This window comes from Colobus angolensis, unplaced genomic scaffold (assembly GCF_000951035.1).
Source record: "Colobus angolensis palliatus isolate OR3802 unplaced genomic scaffold, Cang.pa_1.0 Scaffold134, whole genome shotgun sequence".
Taxonomy (NCBI): Eukaryota; Metazoa; Chordata; class Mammalia; order Primates; family Cercopithecidae; genus Colobus; species Colobus angolensis.
Window position 1 is genome coordinate 8,174,220 of NW_012114422.1, and position 14,859 is coordinate 8,189,078.

Sequence of the window (14,859 nt, forward strand, 5' to 3'; positions counted from 1 at the left end):
GAGAACTTTCATGTGGACATACCATTTTATATGTTATTTGAAGAATAATTAGGCATCAACCTGTAAGGAGATAGAGGATTTGGGGCATTCAAAATAATGTCTGAAGAAGCTCTGAGATGAATGGAGCTTTGTCTCCTAAAAGAACTGAGAGAAGTGTGGCTAGATCAGAGGATGAAGAGGAGGATATTATTTTACAAGAGCAGGCTGAAAAGACACTCATGTCAGATCTTATAGAATTTTTATTGGAAATCATAAGAATATTGGTCTCTATTCTAATAATGAAGAAAGTCAACTAAAGGCTCTAATGCTATTATTATACAATTAGATGTGCATGTAGAAATGCTCACCCTGGAAAAAGTGGGGAGAATAACAGGGGAGGACTGGATTATAGGAATGCAGGGATATGATTGGATGGTATCTTTACTGTTTTACAAGAAATAGTCTCTCTTGGGGATGGTAGCAGTGTTGAGTTATATGGATTTATGAGGCACAATTGGATGGCTATCATGTTTAAGCCATTGTACTATAATGAACACAATTATTTATCTTTAAAATATTCCCTTGAGATTATTACAATCATCCTATATAAAACAGGAGATGGAGACAAAGAAAGCTTCACTAAATTGCCTAAGTCTCACAATGGTTGTGATATGCAATGCATGAGGCATGGACACAAATACATATATACACACAAATGCATGAATTATATGATGATAGTATAACTTCTTTTTATGAAAAATTTATTGCCAGCATGGTGGCTCACACCTGTCATCATAGCACATTGGGAGGCTAAGGCGTGAGGATTGCGTGAGGCCAGGTGTTTGAGACCAGAGTGGGCAACACAGTGAGACACCATCTCTACCATAATCATCTCTACCATAAACACCATCTCTACCATAAACAAACACACAAAATTAGCTGGGTGTGGTGGCACAGGCCTGTAGTCCCAGCTACTCAGGAGACTGAGGCTGAAGAATCACTAGAGCCCAGGATTCCACGGCTGCAGTGAACTATAATTCTGCCACTGTACTCTAGCCTGGGTTATGGAACGAGACCCTGTTTCTTATAAAAATAAAACAAAATAAAATAAAGAAAAAAATCTATGGAGAAGTGTATCTGTGCCTCACAACCCCATCCTTGCCAGACCCTTCATCATCTTGTGCAGAGACATGACAGTCGTGAGTAAAAAGGTTCAGGAAGAAGAATCTCAATCCGATAATATTGTACATGCTTATAAGGGACTTGCAAGTGGAGGACAGAACATACTGAATGAGACATGTCACAAGGGGAGCTTTCTGACTAGGCAAACAGCATTGCTAGGCTAAAATTTATCTAACCTAATTTTCAGATCATCCTGTTGATATCAGCTAGATACATTTTTCTTTCAGTAAGTGTATTCATTCTTTCAGAGCAACCTCTCTGTCAAACTACCAAAGGGAGCAGAGAGGGCACTGCTATGACCATCCCTGAAACAAGGAGCCTTTCTCTCTCCAACAGCAGAGTCATGATTTGAGCCAAGTTGTCTTTTCTCTGTAGCTGTGTCACAACTGTTTTATTCTGCTTTATATTCCAGAGACCATTAAGGGGGAATGTAAGTGTGAAAGATGACTGCCTTAGTATAGCATTCTAAAGTTGTTGAATAGGAGCATCTCTGGTGGGATAAGGGGTTGTAATTATCTACAACTATTTCCCTTGTAAGTTTGAGAATCAAGTAAAAGAAGCAGGTGTCAAGTAATTGGTGTAAAAATTTATTGCTTTTAGCCTTGATTAAAGATTGTGCATGAAACTAACACAGGAAGAGAAAACCAAACACTGCACGTTCTCACTCATAAGTGGGAGTTAAACAATGAGAACACATGGACACGGGGAAGGGAACATCACACACTGGAGCCTGTCAGGGGTTGGGGGTTAGGGGAGAGATAGCATTAGAAGAAATACCTAATGTAGAGGACCAGTTGATGGGTATGTAACAAACCTCCATGTTCTGCACATGTACCACAGAAATTAAAGTATAATAATAATAATAATAATAATAATAATAATAAACGATTATTCATGAGACCCATTGTAGGTCTAGTAATAAGAAAATGAGTCTCAGGTGCAGATTTACCTGCAGATAATTCACCTGGAAGGCTGATGAAAAGATGATGACTGGGAAAAGAAGCAGTTGTAACAGAGGTCTCACCAAATTCCTTGAGGAACTCTGAAGTTCAGATAACATTTCCATGATGTGCCATATTAATGCAAGGAGTCAATCTTTTGAACCTATGCTGGACCAGTCACCAGGTACAGGATTCTTCCTGAGGACAGGCTGCAGACTTGAGCAAGTTAGGTCTGTTTGGTCAAGGGCCAAATGTTGCCAGCAAGTGATAGTTTCAGCTGCTGGGAAAACAGTCCTTTTTGTAAGATAAATCCATTGGTTTTGTATAGTAAGTTCATTTATTTGGGGAATAGGTTCTCTGGGCTTCAGATTGGACTCCTTTTTGTCTGAGAAATCTTATAAAAAGATAGTTAGTAGGATGAACTACAGCCCCTGACATGTAGCTGTTCTCAGGGTTGCAACTTTTTCATATTACCTGGCTTCTCTGTTACTTACCTGAGATACTCTTCACCTTTAACCTGCTTCTCTGCTTGCCTACGTGAGTCTGGTCACCATACACTTCCTAGGCTGTAGTGGCTGCTTTTGCCCATTTATCATCTAAATTAAGTAGGTGAATAACAGGAAACATCCCAAAGGATTACCTACATTACGTAAATACCAAATGTTTTCTTTCCGGTCCTATTGAGTAACAGCAGGTCTGCTTCCCTCGGAATGTTAGGCCAGTATAATAACTCCTCTTCTCCCCTCTTGAAACATGATGTGCAAACTATCAAGTGGCAGCTGTGATTTTTACTTTTTGTTTGTTTATTTTTGTTGATTCTTGTAAAATTCTACTTCTGCTAACTGGGAGTTGTATAGCTTCTTTCTGGAAGCAGAAAGCAAAAATTCCAACTGAGACACTAAGAGTGATAGCTAACAACATCATTTTACAGTCCATGATTCCCTGACCCATTTATTCTATATATTGTATACCTAGAACTATATACTTATCATTGATGTAAATTGTATACTGCATCCAAAGGAATGACTGCCCATCCTTGTAAGCTGCCATCTCCAAGTTGAAGTCTTAGTTGAACCTTCAAGAGTATCTTTCATTTCCCTTTCAGGTTAGAGGTTGCTGCATGTGTGGTTTGTGATGGAATTCATAAATGTCATGTTGATGTGCTTACTAACACACATCATCTGCTTGGTCCAATGTGGCATAATGAGGGACCTTACATCAGTGGATCACTACATAAATCTTTAGACAATGATGCTGGTTGTAAGAAAGACAAATCTATGTTTGCAATGAGTTTGTTCTGGTGAAAATAAAGAGTACAATGGTGAAAGAAGTTCAGTGTAATCAATTTGCCACCAAGGTAGCTCACTGGTGTCTTCTAGATATGGTTTTATGATAGAGGCTCAGTATTAGATTCTATTAAATACTAAGAAGCATCAGTAGCTAGATTAGCTTTAATGAGTGTCCACAACTCCACTGCTGTCATTGTGGGCCAATTTTAACAAGCACTGGGGTTGCCGAAGACAAGCTGATTGATCTGAATTTGTCAAGTTCAAGCTCTGTTATTTAGAAGGGGCCATTCCATCTGAATGTAGTTGTAGCACATAACAAATGCATTTTCAGTTTGCATGAACATATATGCTGATCCATGTGAGAACCAAGTTCGGACTTGTTCTTCTTCTTTCATTTGTTTTAAGTTAAGCTCCACCCCCATCAGTGTGATCATCGCTTTAAATGATCACACCCTGTATTAGTCTGTTTTAACACTGCTGATAAAGACGTACCCAAGACTGGATAATTTATAAAGAAAAAGAGGTTTAATGGACTCACAGTTCCTTGTGGCTGGGGAGGCCTCACTATCATGGTGGGAGCTGAAAGGCGCATCTTACGTGGTGGCAGACAAGAGAGAAAATGAGAGTCAAGTGAAAAGGGAGACCCTTTATGAAGCCATGAGATCTTGTGAGACTTAGTACCCCAAGATCAATGTGGGGGAAACTGCCCCCATGATTCACTTATCACCCACCGGGTCCCTCCCACAACACATGGAAATTATGGGAGATACAATTCAAGATGAGATTTGGGTGGGGACACAGCGAAACCATATCACACCCATCACACCCATAGATGTGAGCTGAGACATTGTTGGGACCAAGTTAGGGACTTAGAAATCTGGAGAACTTGCTTATTCAGTTTATTTTATGTGCTCAGCACCTACCTGTAACCTACTTATTGTATAACATGTATGGCTTACAATGCATTGCTGTTCAGCCTATCCAATCTTTTGACATGGTAGGTCTGACAGACCTATACATGATGAACATTATAAATTGAAGGTCCCTTGACATCTCTTAATCAAGTGACATGTACAAGATAGTGCAAAGTAGCATGCCAGGTGCTGTTTTCATTCTGCTTCAGATGTTGTGGCTTTGCTATGGAAAATTAAAGGTTTACATTATGATGACCATACTGGTGCTTGACATACATTCTAAGTGGTGTGATTTCTGGAGGATCAGATAGCCCAAGTAGATCATAGTCTCTATCTGCTACAGATTCCTTTTCTGCACTGGGTTCCATGAAAAGCTGTCAGTCATCAATTCACCTTAGTCAAAGCAGTAATACCAGGTATGACATATGCTGTATTTAGAATATGAAAATGTCTAGCAGATTCCAGTGCTTCCTTTGTAGTTTTGAGTGGTACAAGATGCAAAATACTTTGCTTCACTTTTGAAAAAAGCTTATCAAAGGGCATTGGATCTCTGAAACCCTCACTGATATAAATAAGTCCCATAAGCTTTTGAGTGTTTACTTCCCATGCTTTGAAGCACATGGATTTTTCTTTTGCTTTTAACTCTCCTATTTTTCTTTTTCAATTTCAATAGTTTTTGGGGGTACAGGTGGGTTTTGTTTCTTGGATAAGTTCTTTAGTGATGATTTCTGAGATGTTAGTGTACCTGTCACCCAAGCACTGTACACTGCACCCAATATGTAGTTTTTTATTCCTCACTTCCCTCCCAAAATTTCTCAATCCTCTGAGTCCCCAAAGTCCACTGTGTTATTCTTATTCCTTTGTATCCTCATAGCTTAGAATATGCAACATGTGTTTCTTCATTCCTGAGTTACTTCATTTAGAATAATGGCTTCCAGCCCCATCCAAGTTGCTACAAAAGACAGTATTTTGTTCATTTTTCTGGATGAGTAGTATTACATGATGTATATATACCACATTTTCTTTATCCACTTGTTTGTTGATGGGCACATAGGTTAGTCCCATATTTTTGCTATTGCAAATTGTGCTGCTATAAACATGTGTGTACATGTGTCTTTTTCATGTAATGACTTCATTTTCTTTGGATAGATACCCAGCAGTGAGATTGCTGAATTGAACGGCAGTTCTATTTTTAGTTCTTTAAGGGAGTGCATCAATCTTGTCAAGTCCTTAAACACACTTTCCTTTTTGCTTAATTTAATTTTCATTTTATTGATAGAGTGGACCAATTTGATAATCTGTTGAATGTCTTCATTGTCTAGATTCTTTGGGGGTATTTTATGAGAGAAGAGGAAAGGGCTAACATAGTCTTGCTGTATCTCATGTAAATGTGAACTGTAAGGATTAAGAAGAATATATTGACTATCAGTGAATACATACTAAGTTCCCGAGGCCATGTTAATATGCTCTTGCAGGGATAGCCTCTTCGGAGCAGATGTCTGGATACTACTTGCTTAAGGTTGAAGTAGTCAGTTGTCATGATCTAGAATCCATCTTGTTCCTACAAGGACTGGCACAATAAATAAATGAGAATATGATGGAGACCACACTTTTCTAATTTTCTGTGTATTTAACAGTAGTACTAACCTCTCCTATCTCCCATGGTATGTGATATTGTCTTTATTTAATAACTTGGTAAGGAAATGGGTAATTTTGCAGGCCTTACTCACTATACTAGATCTTATCAAACAGGCCAATAAAGCAGTTTGAGGATTGATTTACTGACAAACATGCTTAGTTAAATTAAACATTCAGAGATTGGGGAAAATGAGGACTAGGTGGTCGTGAGCCTGTGAACTTAGTGGGCCCACCATAGATCAGAGACTGGTCATACTTGAGCCAGTTCTCTATTTAATACCTGGCCTTCACCCTGCACAGGGCAATGATGCTTCAGGTACCATAGATCAACATCAACTAGGATTCTGTGTCCAGCGATTCACCAAGTACTTATGTATTCCCATTTTCCTAGTGTGTTGTTTCCTGAGTAAATTGTTCTGAATATTTTTGGGAAGAGGCTAGGTGAATTATTACAAATTACAAACACTGTGATTTTTCGGGGTCCTTCCTTCTAGGTACTTGGACACCTTTAGTCAATTAGTTCTGAACCTAACAACTGGCCCAGGACTAGAAAGTAAGTACAGCAAGCATCATGACATTTTAGGGGGAGTTGTTCTGAGTTTTCAGATCATATGTCCTCAATATCTTGACTGTACATCTTGGTTATACAGATTGAGCCATCTATCTTGCCCTTTATCTTTTCCCTAAGGATTTTATATCCTATTAAAAATCTCTGTAGTTCAGTGTCAGCCACCACCCTGGTTTTACTAATATTGTTGCTTATTACAGTAATTATATTCACTTTGTTATTGACAGTTTAGAAACATCACAATGGCTTCTTCATTTTAGGAAATTTTCATTACTATTTTCATTACTATCTAGGAACCCAATTTTGTAACAGTTTCTGCAACTCTCATGCCTGTTTGACAGTGTCTACAGGGACACTGTTTCTTAGTTTCTCATCAGTGAATGAGCTAGCATCTGTGTAAATGGAGTGCCCTTTGGGCCTCCCTTAAAATAACTGGTGATTTCCAGCCTTAAAAAGTATATGCCCACTCCAACATCCCATTTCACCGAGCTTCCCAGTTCCTTTTCCTACTGCTTGCTATGGCAGCAGGCTATGGCTTTTATTTTTAACTTAATGAAAGACATTGCCTTCACTTAATGAAAGACATTGCCTTCTCCAGGCTTTTAATTGCTGTTCTACCAGATTAACACCGTTTCCTGTGTCCCTGACAGAATTTTAAACCTCATCGTATATGAGAAGTCTCCAAATTATAAACTCTCTCTTTTTCTCTTTTCCAGTTGTATGTTACGATATCCTTGATATAAGACTTTCTGCACCAAGTCTCTAACACTATAGCCTCCTGGCTTATGTTAGCACCTGCTCACTAGATTCTGCAGCTCTTTCAGATTAGAGTCCTTTTTCTTCCCTTAGTGGATCAAGTACCATCTCAGCTGAGTTATGTTGTCACTTAACACTGTTTATTACTCTTATGGACAACATGGGAGGACGGGTGGAGATTCTGAGGGGGCACACAGGTCATCTTGTCAGGTGGCAACTGTTAGACTGTCTTCAAAGAAATGGCATGCAAGATTTTAACATGAACCTTCCTCCAGAGGATTCTGAAAAGCCTTGTCTCGGAGGATTTAGGAGATTCTGCAGTCTCAGAGTTCAGGAGAACCTGGAGAATCAAGTTATTCCTGTGCATTGATGCACACATCCCCTCCCAACTGTAAGGGTTCCACTCCTTCCCAATGAGAACTCTGATCGTGGTGCAGTGGGATTATTGGTCTAGGAGTTAACCTTCTCTGGCACTGCAGACCTTGAGCCTAAGCTGCAGGAGATAAAAGTCTCCATTTATTGGGAGGCCGAGATGGGCGGATCATGAGGTCAGGAGATCGAGACCATTCTGGCTAACACGGTGAAACCTCGCCTCTACCATCTACACTAAAAATACAAAAAATTAGCCAGGCATGGTGGCGGGTGCCTGTAGTCCCAGCTACTTGGGAGGCTGAGGCAGGAGAATGGCGTGAACCTGGGAGGCAGAGCTTGCAGTGAGCCGAGATCGCGCCACTGCACTCCAGCCTGGGAGATAGCGAGACTCCGTCTCAAAAAAAAAAAAAAAAAAAAAAGTCTCCATTTAGGTTGTCAAAAAGGCACTATGGCTTTTAACATCATCTTAGATTGGTGATGAATTAATTCAGATTTTTGCTACCTTTCTTCGATTCATTAATCACCCTGAGACACATTCCAAGCAGTTTCTTATAAATACTACCTCCCTGGAAACTCTCAAACATCTAAGATATTGATACTTCAGTGTATTTATTTTACTAGTATATCATTCCAGTTTACCATTGGTGAAGTAGTAACAATGACGCTGATGTCTCATGCCAGAGACTATGAGTACTCCATCTACCCAAGTAATGGATTCTCATTGCCAACTGGCCAATGAATAGTTTATCTTGAAAATCCTATTTTTAGAGACCACTTCCCTTCCCTGACATCATCTGTCATTAGCCTAGTTCTGCAGAAGACGGAGTTTGAAGATTATTAGGGAATGCTTTAATGAACAATACCTTTAAGAGGTTCAAAGAAGCAGAGATGGGCAAAGGGAAAAGTTGATCTGCAGTGCTGTTATTGAAAAAAAAAAAAAAATCACTCAGCCAGTCTCATGGGTTGATCTGAAGCAGGAGTAGCTCTTCAGAGATATCCTTCATTGAACTAGGGCCTGGAGGATGGAGGAGGAAACATTGTACCTTAGCAGAAATAGTCATTAGAAGACGGCCATCCCTGGGGAAGAAGAGTAACTTTGAGCAAACAAATTCCTTTGCCAAAGAAAAGTTTTTCAGAGGATTCAGCTGTGACCCACCATTAAGCATCACATTTATCCCTGAAGGGAGTTGCTGGGTGGTGTACCACAAGATTTACTATAAGCCCCCTAGCAAAATGGTTCACTACAACTTTATACCTTGTACTTAGCTCTGTAACCTTCTGTTTTTGTCTTCTCTTCTCTCCCTCACACAGAGACCTTGTAGGAATAAAACTTGCCTTGTTAAGTTTCCACATAGAATATCAGAACACATTTGAATTCTCAAGACAAATTATTAAAAAGATGAGAAAACAAATGCATTACAATTTTTAAGTGTCTTTGTTTTAGCTCCTTAATCATATGTCACACCTTTTCCATAGAAAGGAGAAACATGGTATTAGAGTGTCCAAACATAATGGAAGTATACTAAAAGAAATGAAAGAGAGGTTTGTTTTTGTCCTTAGTGGTTCTCAAACCTAGCAGCACATTAGAATTCTTTCAAGTGTAAATATACCAGAAGCTGGGCATACCACTGACCAGTTAAATTAGAATCTCTGAGAAAGGTTCTCAGCCAACTCTAGGTTGAAAATGCTTTTAAGTAATTCTAAATGTCAGTAGGTCTTGCTTATTAGATAAGTTTACAATCAGCCACTGCTATAGCTGGTTTCCTGAGGAGACCAGAAGTTTTACATCCATCTTTATATTTCTATTCTGCCAAGATCAACAATTGTTCACTTCTGCATCATTTTGAAACCATTGGAAGAAAGTGTTTAAAAATTTTGTCTTTGGTAGGCTGTGACATGAATCAAGGATATTCTGTTCTCTGGACAAAAATATATCTCTACTATGTCTTCTATCTCAGATTATTCTCAAACAGGGATTACACAATGAGTCTAAATGATGGCAGCATCAAAATTTTGTAAATATTTCACAATCAGCAGTGTAAAACAATAATGAAATAGTGCCCTCTAAAAATATTCAGATTCCATGAAGATATTAGAGTTCAAAATATGTTATCTTTTCTAATTAAAGTCATAAAAGTCCATATGTTAAACAAGTATCTAAATAAATTTTAAAAGTTTTACTTTGTTTAATTTCAGCCAAAATCTCATTGAGATACTTGGGTACTATTGGTGGTCTTCAGTTTGTCACTTTAATAAATATAATCCTGCATTACCAATGAAGATGATTTTGTCTCCAAGCTTCAGATGTGCTTCACATTTTAAAACCTGAAGGATTTATTAGACAATTAAAAATTATTGTATACTAGCCCTCAAACAGAATGTCTTGAAAATAAAAATTTCCAACTTTTTAACGGTGCTCACACTCTTTAGGATCGCTTTATATTTCCAGTCAACGACCATAGCAGAGACTTAGTTCTCCTAGATGAAATAAGATAGAGAAGAAAAAACAATTCTTGGTTTTAGCTTTGTTAGGATGAGCACATCTATAAAATTGTCCAGAATCTACAACTCAAGGCCTTTAACTTGGTTGAAATAATAACTTATGAAGAAGGTAATTTTATCACTATGTATCCATTCAAGGAAGAAAAAATTGCCCAAATCCTTCTGCTTTTTCAGTGAATGAGACTCAAATACATTTTCTGACACGGTTGAAAAAAAATCATTCAAGTGATAGATATCATATTTAAAATATCATTTTGCCCATATAGCATATGTATTAATAATATGTCTTGCTAACATGCAGATTTAGGGCTGAGTGTGGTGGCTCATGCGTGTAATCCCAACACTTTGGGAGTCTGAGGCGGGTGGATCACTTGAGCTCAGGAGTTTGAGGCAAGCCTCAGCAACATGGTGAAACCCCATCTCTACAAAAAATACAAAAACTAGCTGTGTGTGGTGGTGTGTGCCAGTATTCCCAACTACTCGGGAGGTTGAGGTGGGAGGATCACTTGTGTCTGGAGGCCGAGGCTGCAGTGAGCTGTGTTCACACTACTGAAGTCCAGCCTGGGTGACAAAGTGAAATCTTGTCTCAAAATAACACATACACCCACACATCCACAAAGGTGCAGATTTTGATTCAGTACATCTGGGCTGTGGCCTGAGATGATCATTTCTAACAAGCTCACAGGTGATGCTAAACATGCTAGCCTGAGGACAACACTGGGAAGCTGTGACTTAAAGGAGTGAGGCCCAAACTGTCATTTGTTTGTGAGAAACGTGAACAATGCCTAAGAACTTTTTAGAAACTCACATTCTCAGGCTGCTTGCCAGATAATTTAAGGATTGGGGACCACTAATCTGTCTCTTAACAAACTCTTTACATTGTTTTGATAATCACTACCTTAGACAATTTGTTTTCTTTTTTTAAAAAAGAAACAATTGTAGTGAGGTATAATTGATATAAAATAAACTGTACTTCGAGTATCTGCAGTTTGATAGACTTTGAAACTATCAATACAATCGAGATAATGAATATGTCCATCATCCCCCTAAATTTCTTACTTTTACATGGTAATCCCTCCCACTTTTTCCAATCCTCACTCCCGCTAAAAAAAGTCTTATTTTTAGGTAATACAGATTACTACATTATATGTATGGTTTATAGAAATGGAACCATAGAGAGTATATCTTCATTTTTAGTCTGAATTATTTTACTCAGTTTATTTGTTTTGAGATTCAAAATTTCAAAATCATTAAAAATTCTCAAATTATTTGATATTTGTAATATATGTTAATATTCCATTTTAAACTTTTATCTTATTGAGCACTCTCCTATTAAACATCTGGGTTGTCTCTAGTGTTTTGGATATTACAAATAAAGTCACTATGAACATGTCTGTAAGTTTCTCTATGGACATGTGATATCTTTTCACTTGAGTAAACACCTCGGTATGGAATAGTTGAGTCATATGGAAGCTGTATACTTAGGTGTTTCAGATACTGACAGACTATTTCCCAATAGTCATATCATTTTGCATTCCAACCAACAATTGTTCCTTATCTCCTCCAACAAGGGATATAATTATTCTTTTTAATTTTAGACATTCTAATGGATACTCATATCTCATTGTGGTTTTAATTTGAATTTATCTAATGTCACATAAGTTTGAATATTATCTCATGAGCTTATGTTTTCATTCACAGATACATCTCTTTGGTGAGGTGTCTGTTTAAATCTTTTTCCCATTTACTGGATTGTTTGTTTTTTATAACTGAGTTTTGAGAGTTCTTTACAAATTCTGTATACACATCTTTGATCAGATATATGCCTGGCAAATATTTTCTCCCAGTGTGTAACCTCTCTTGCCTTTTTTTTTTGAGACAGAGTCTCACTCTGTCGCCCAGGCTGGAGTGCAGTGGCCGGATCTCAGCTCACTGCAAGCTCCGCCTCCGGGTTTATGCCATTCTCCTGCCTCAGCCTCCCGAGTAGCTGGGACTACAGGCGCCCGCCACCTCGCCCGGCTAGTTTTTTGTATTTTTTAGTAGAGACGGGGTCTCACCGTGTTAGCCAGGATGGTCTCGATCTCCTGACCTAGTGATCCGCCTGTCTCGGCCTCCCAAAGTGCTGGGATTACAGGCTTGAGCCACCGCGCCTGGCCTATCTCTTGTCTTTTAATTTTCCTAATAATATATTTTGAAGGGCAGTAGTTTTACATTTTGATGAAGTCCAACTGACCCCTTTCTTATAGATCATGATTTATAAAGAAGAAAAATTGCCGATCAAAATGTCTCAAAAATGAGTGTGCCCCTAGTACTACTTATATTTATTGTTGTACTGGACTCCCTAGAAGCAAAGAAAGAGAAACAAAATTGAATAAAGTTTATGTAGATTTAACAGAGCAAAATAAAACTTTTATGCATAGATACTGTACTTTTGTGCATAGAAAAGCCAAAAAAATATGCTGAGAACTAGGAACTTAAATCTGAATTAATCATGTTACTGAGAAAATAAATGAAGAATCAGAAATTTTTATTTTTTATTTTTTATTTTTTTTGAGACGGACTCTCGCTCTGTCGCCTAGGCTGTAGTGCAGTGGCATGATCTTGGCTCACTGCAACCTCCGCCTCCAGGTTCAAGCAATTCTTCTGGCTCAGTCTCCCAAGTAACTGAGACTACAGGTGCGTGCCACTACACCCAGCTAATTTTTGCATTTTTAGTAGAGACGGGATTTCACCATATTGGCCAGACTGGTCTCGAATTCCTGACCTTGTGATCCACCTGCCTTGCCTTCCCAAAGTACAGAGATTACAAGTGTGAGACACCACACCTGGCTGAGAAAATTTTATTTGTATATGCCCAAACTAGATAATTATAAAATAAAAATTTAAGAAATAATATTCACTATGCATAAACATAAGATATTTATAAATCCATCTTTTGAAATATAGGTGTCATGCCTACTGAAAACTGTAAATATTACTGAGGCAAATTAATATAAATATAGGCTAAAATGAAAAGATGAGCTTTGTTTTAGATTGAAAGATAGAATATTTTATTATATATGCCAGTTCTCCCCAAATCAATTTATAGTTACAGTACAGTCCCAATTAGAATCAGGTTTTCTTAAACTAACACGACTATTCTAAAATTTTATGAAAGTGAAAATTTCTAGGATATTTACACTTGATAGTATCCACATCACATAAAACTGATTAATATTTTAAAAATATATTTAAATGCTTCAAACAATAAAGAGAAAATGATTTTTCACATGCACCTAATGTTTGACCCTTTGATTCATGATATGACAGGCTTGACTACACTTTTTTCCTCCATTTTCAACAGATGGAAAATAATGTTAACATTCCCATCTGAAAATCACACTAAGAACATATATACAATGACAGTCTAATAAGATTATACTGTACTATATTTTTACTGCACCTATTCTATGTTTAGATATATTTGTATACATAAATACTTACCATTCGGTTACAATTGCCTACAGTATTCAGCAGAGGTTTGTAGTCTAGGAGCAAAAGGCTATACCATCTGGGTTTGTGTTAGTAAGCTTTAGGATGTTTGCACAGTAAAATCACCTACAATGCAATTTATCAGAACGTATATATCCCACCATTAAGCAGCACATGACTGTATTGTGACTTCCAGATGAAGATACTCTAACAGAAAGTTTCTTTTTATTTAGATATATTATGACTCATATTTATAACAGCCTTGTGATTAAACTCAGTAATTTATTTTCACAATATTTTCTTCAGTAGTATATTAATTTTTGTTTAGACAAGGATATACTAAATATTAACTTTGGTTTCTTAAGTCATTCTTAATTACTTTCTTATCTAGATTATATTATATAACTTGAGCATGAGAATACATATTAGCTCACTTCATGTAACTAAATATGTTTGTTCTATTTGTACTTTTTTTTTTTACAACAACTTTTTGTATAATCTTAAAGTAGTATGGCAGGGGAGAAAAGGTGCTCTTTAGCAAATCACGATTTAAGTCTTTGTCTAATCTGAAGTTATTTTTGTTCATATCATCACTGTGATATCTAAACAATGTCAATCATTTATGTTTGGATGTGTTTGGGTTTTATTTAGGTCCATGTGTCAGATGAATTGATATACATGTAATTAACTGGTAAATTATAAACTAGTATACATTTGTTGTTTATGTTGCTATCATCAAAGAAATCTTCCAATGAATGTTATATATTCTACAGCTACAGAAATGAGATTGAGTTGTAAGCCCAGAGGAGTTTAGGGGCTACATTATAAGTAACTATTCAAAGTAATTACTCTTATAGAGTACTAAGTAATGGCGGAGACATGGAGAATATGTCACTTCTAGGACTGTAATCTAGAGAATGCATAAGCAGCATTTGGTAAAAGAGTGGTGGAAGGAGTAAAGAATAAATCTCCTTAAGACCATATGCTTGGATTACTTAAAATATCTGTACTGACACTAATCGACCGTGATTGGAAAGAAGATTCACAATGAAATATTATAAACATACTTCTTGATGTTGAATACATGGTTTGATTGGATTAGATCATAGGAAATAGGAGTTCTGTAAATTATTAACAGGTTATTGAAAAGAGGCAACGACTAAGCCAGACACCTCCCATTAAGGCCAATACTGAAGCAGGACGAACCAGAGTAGTGATGACGTAATTAAGATCTGGCAATGATAAGC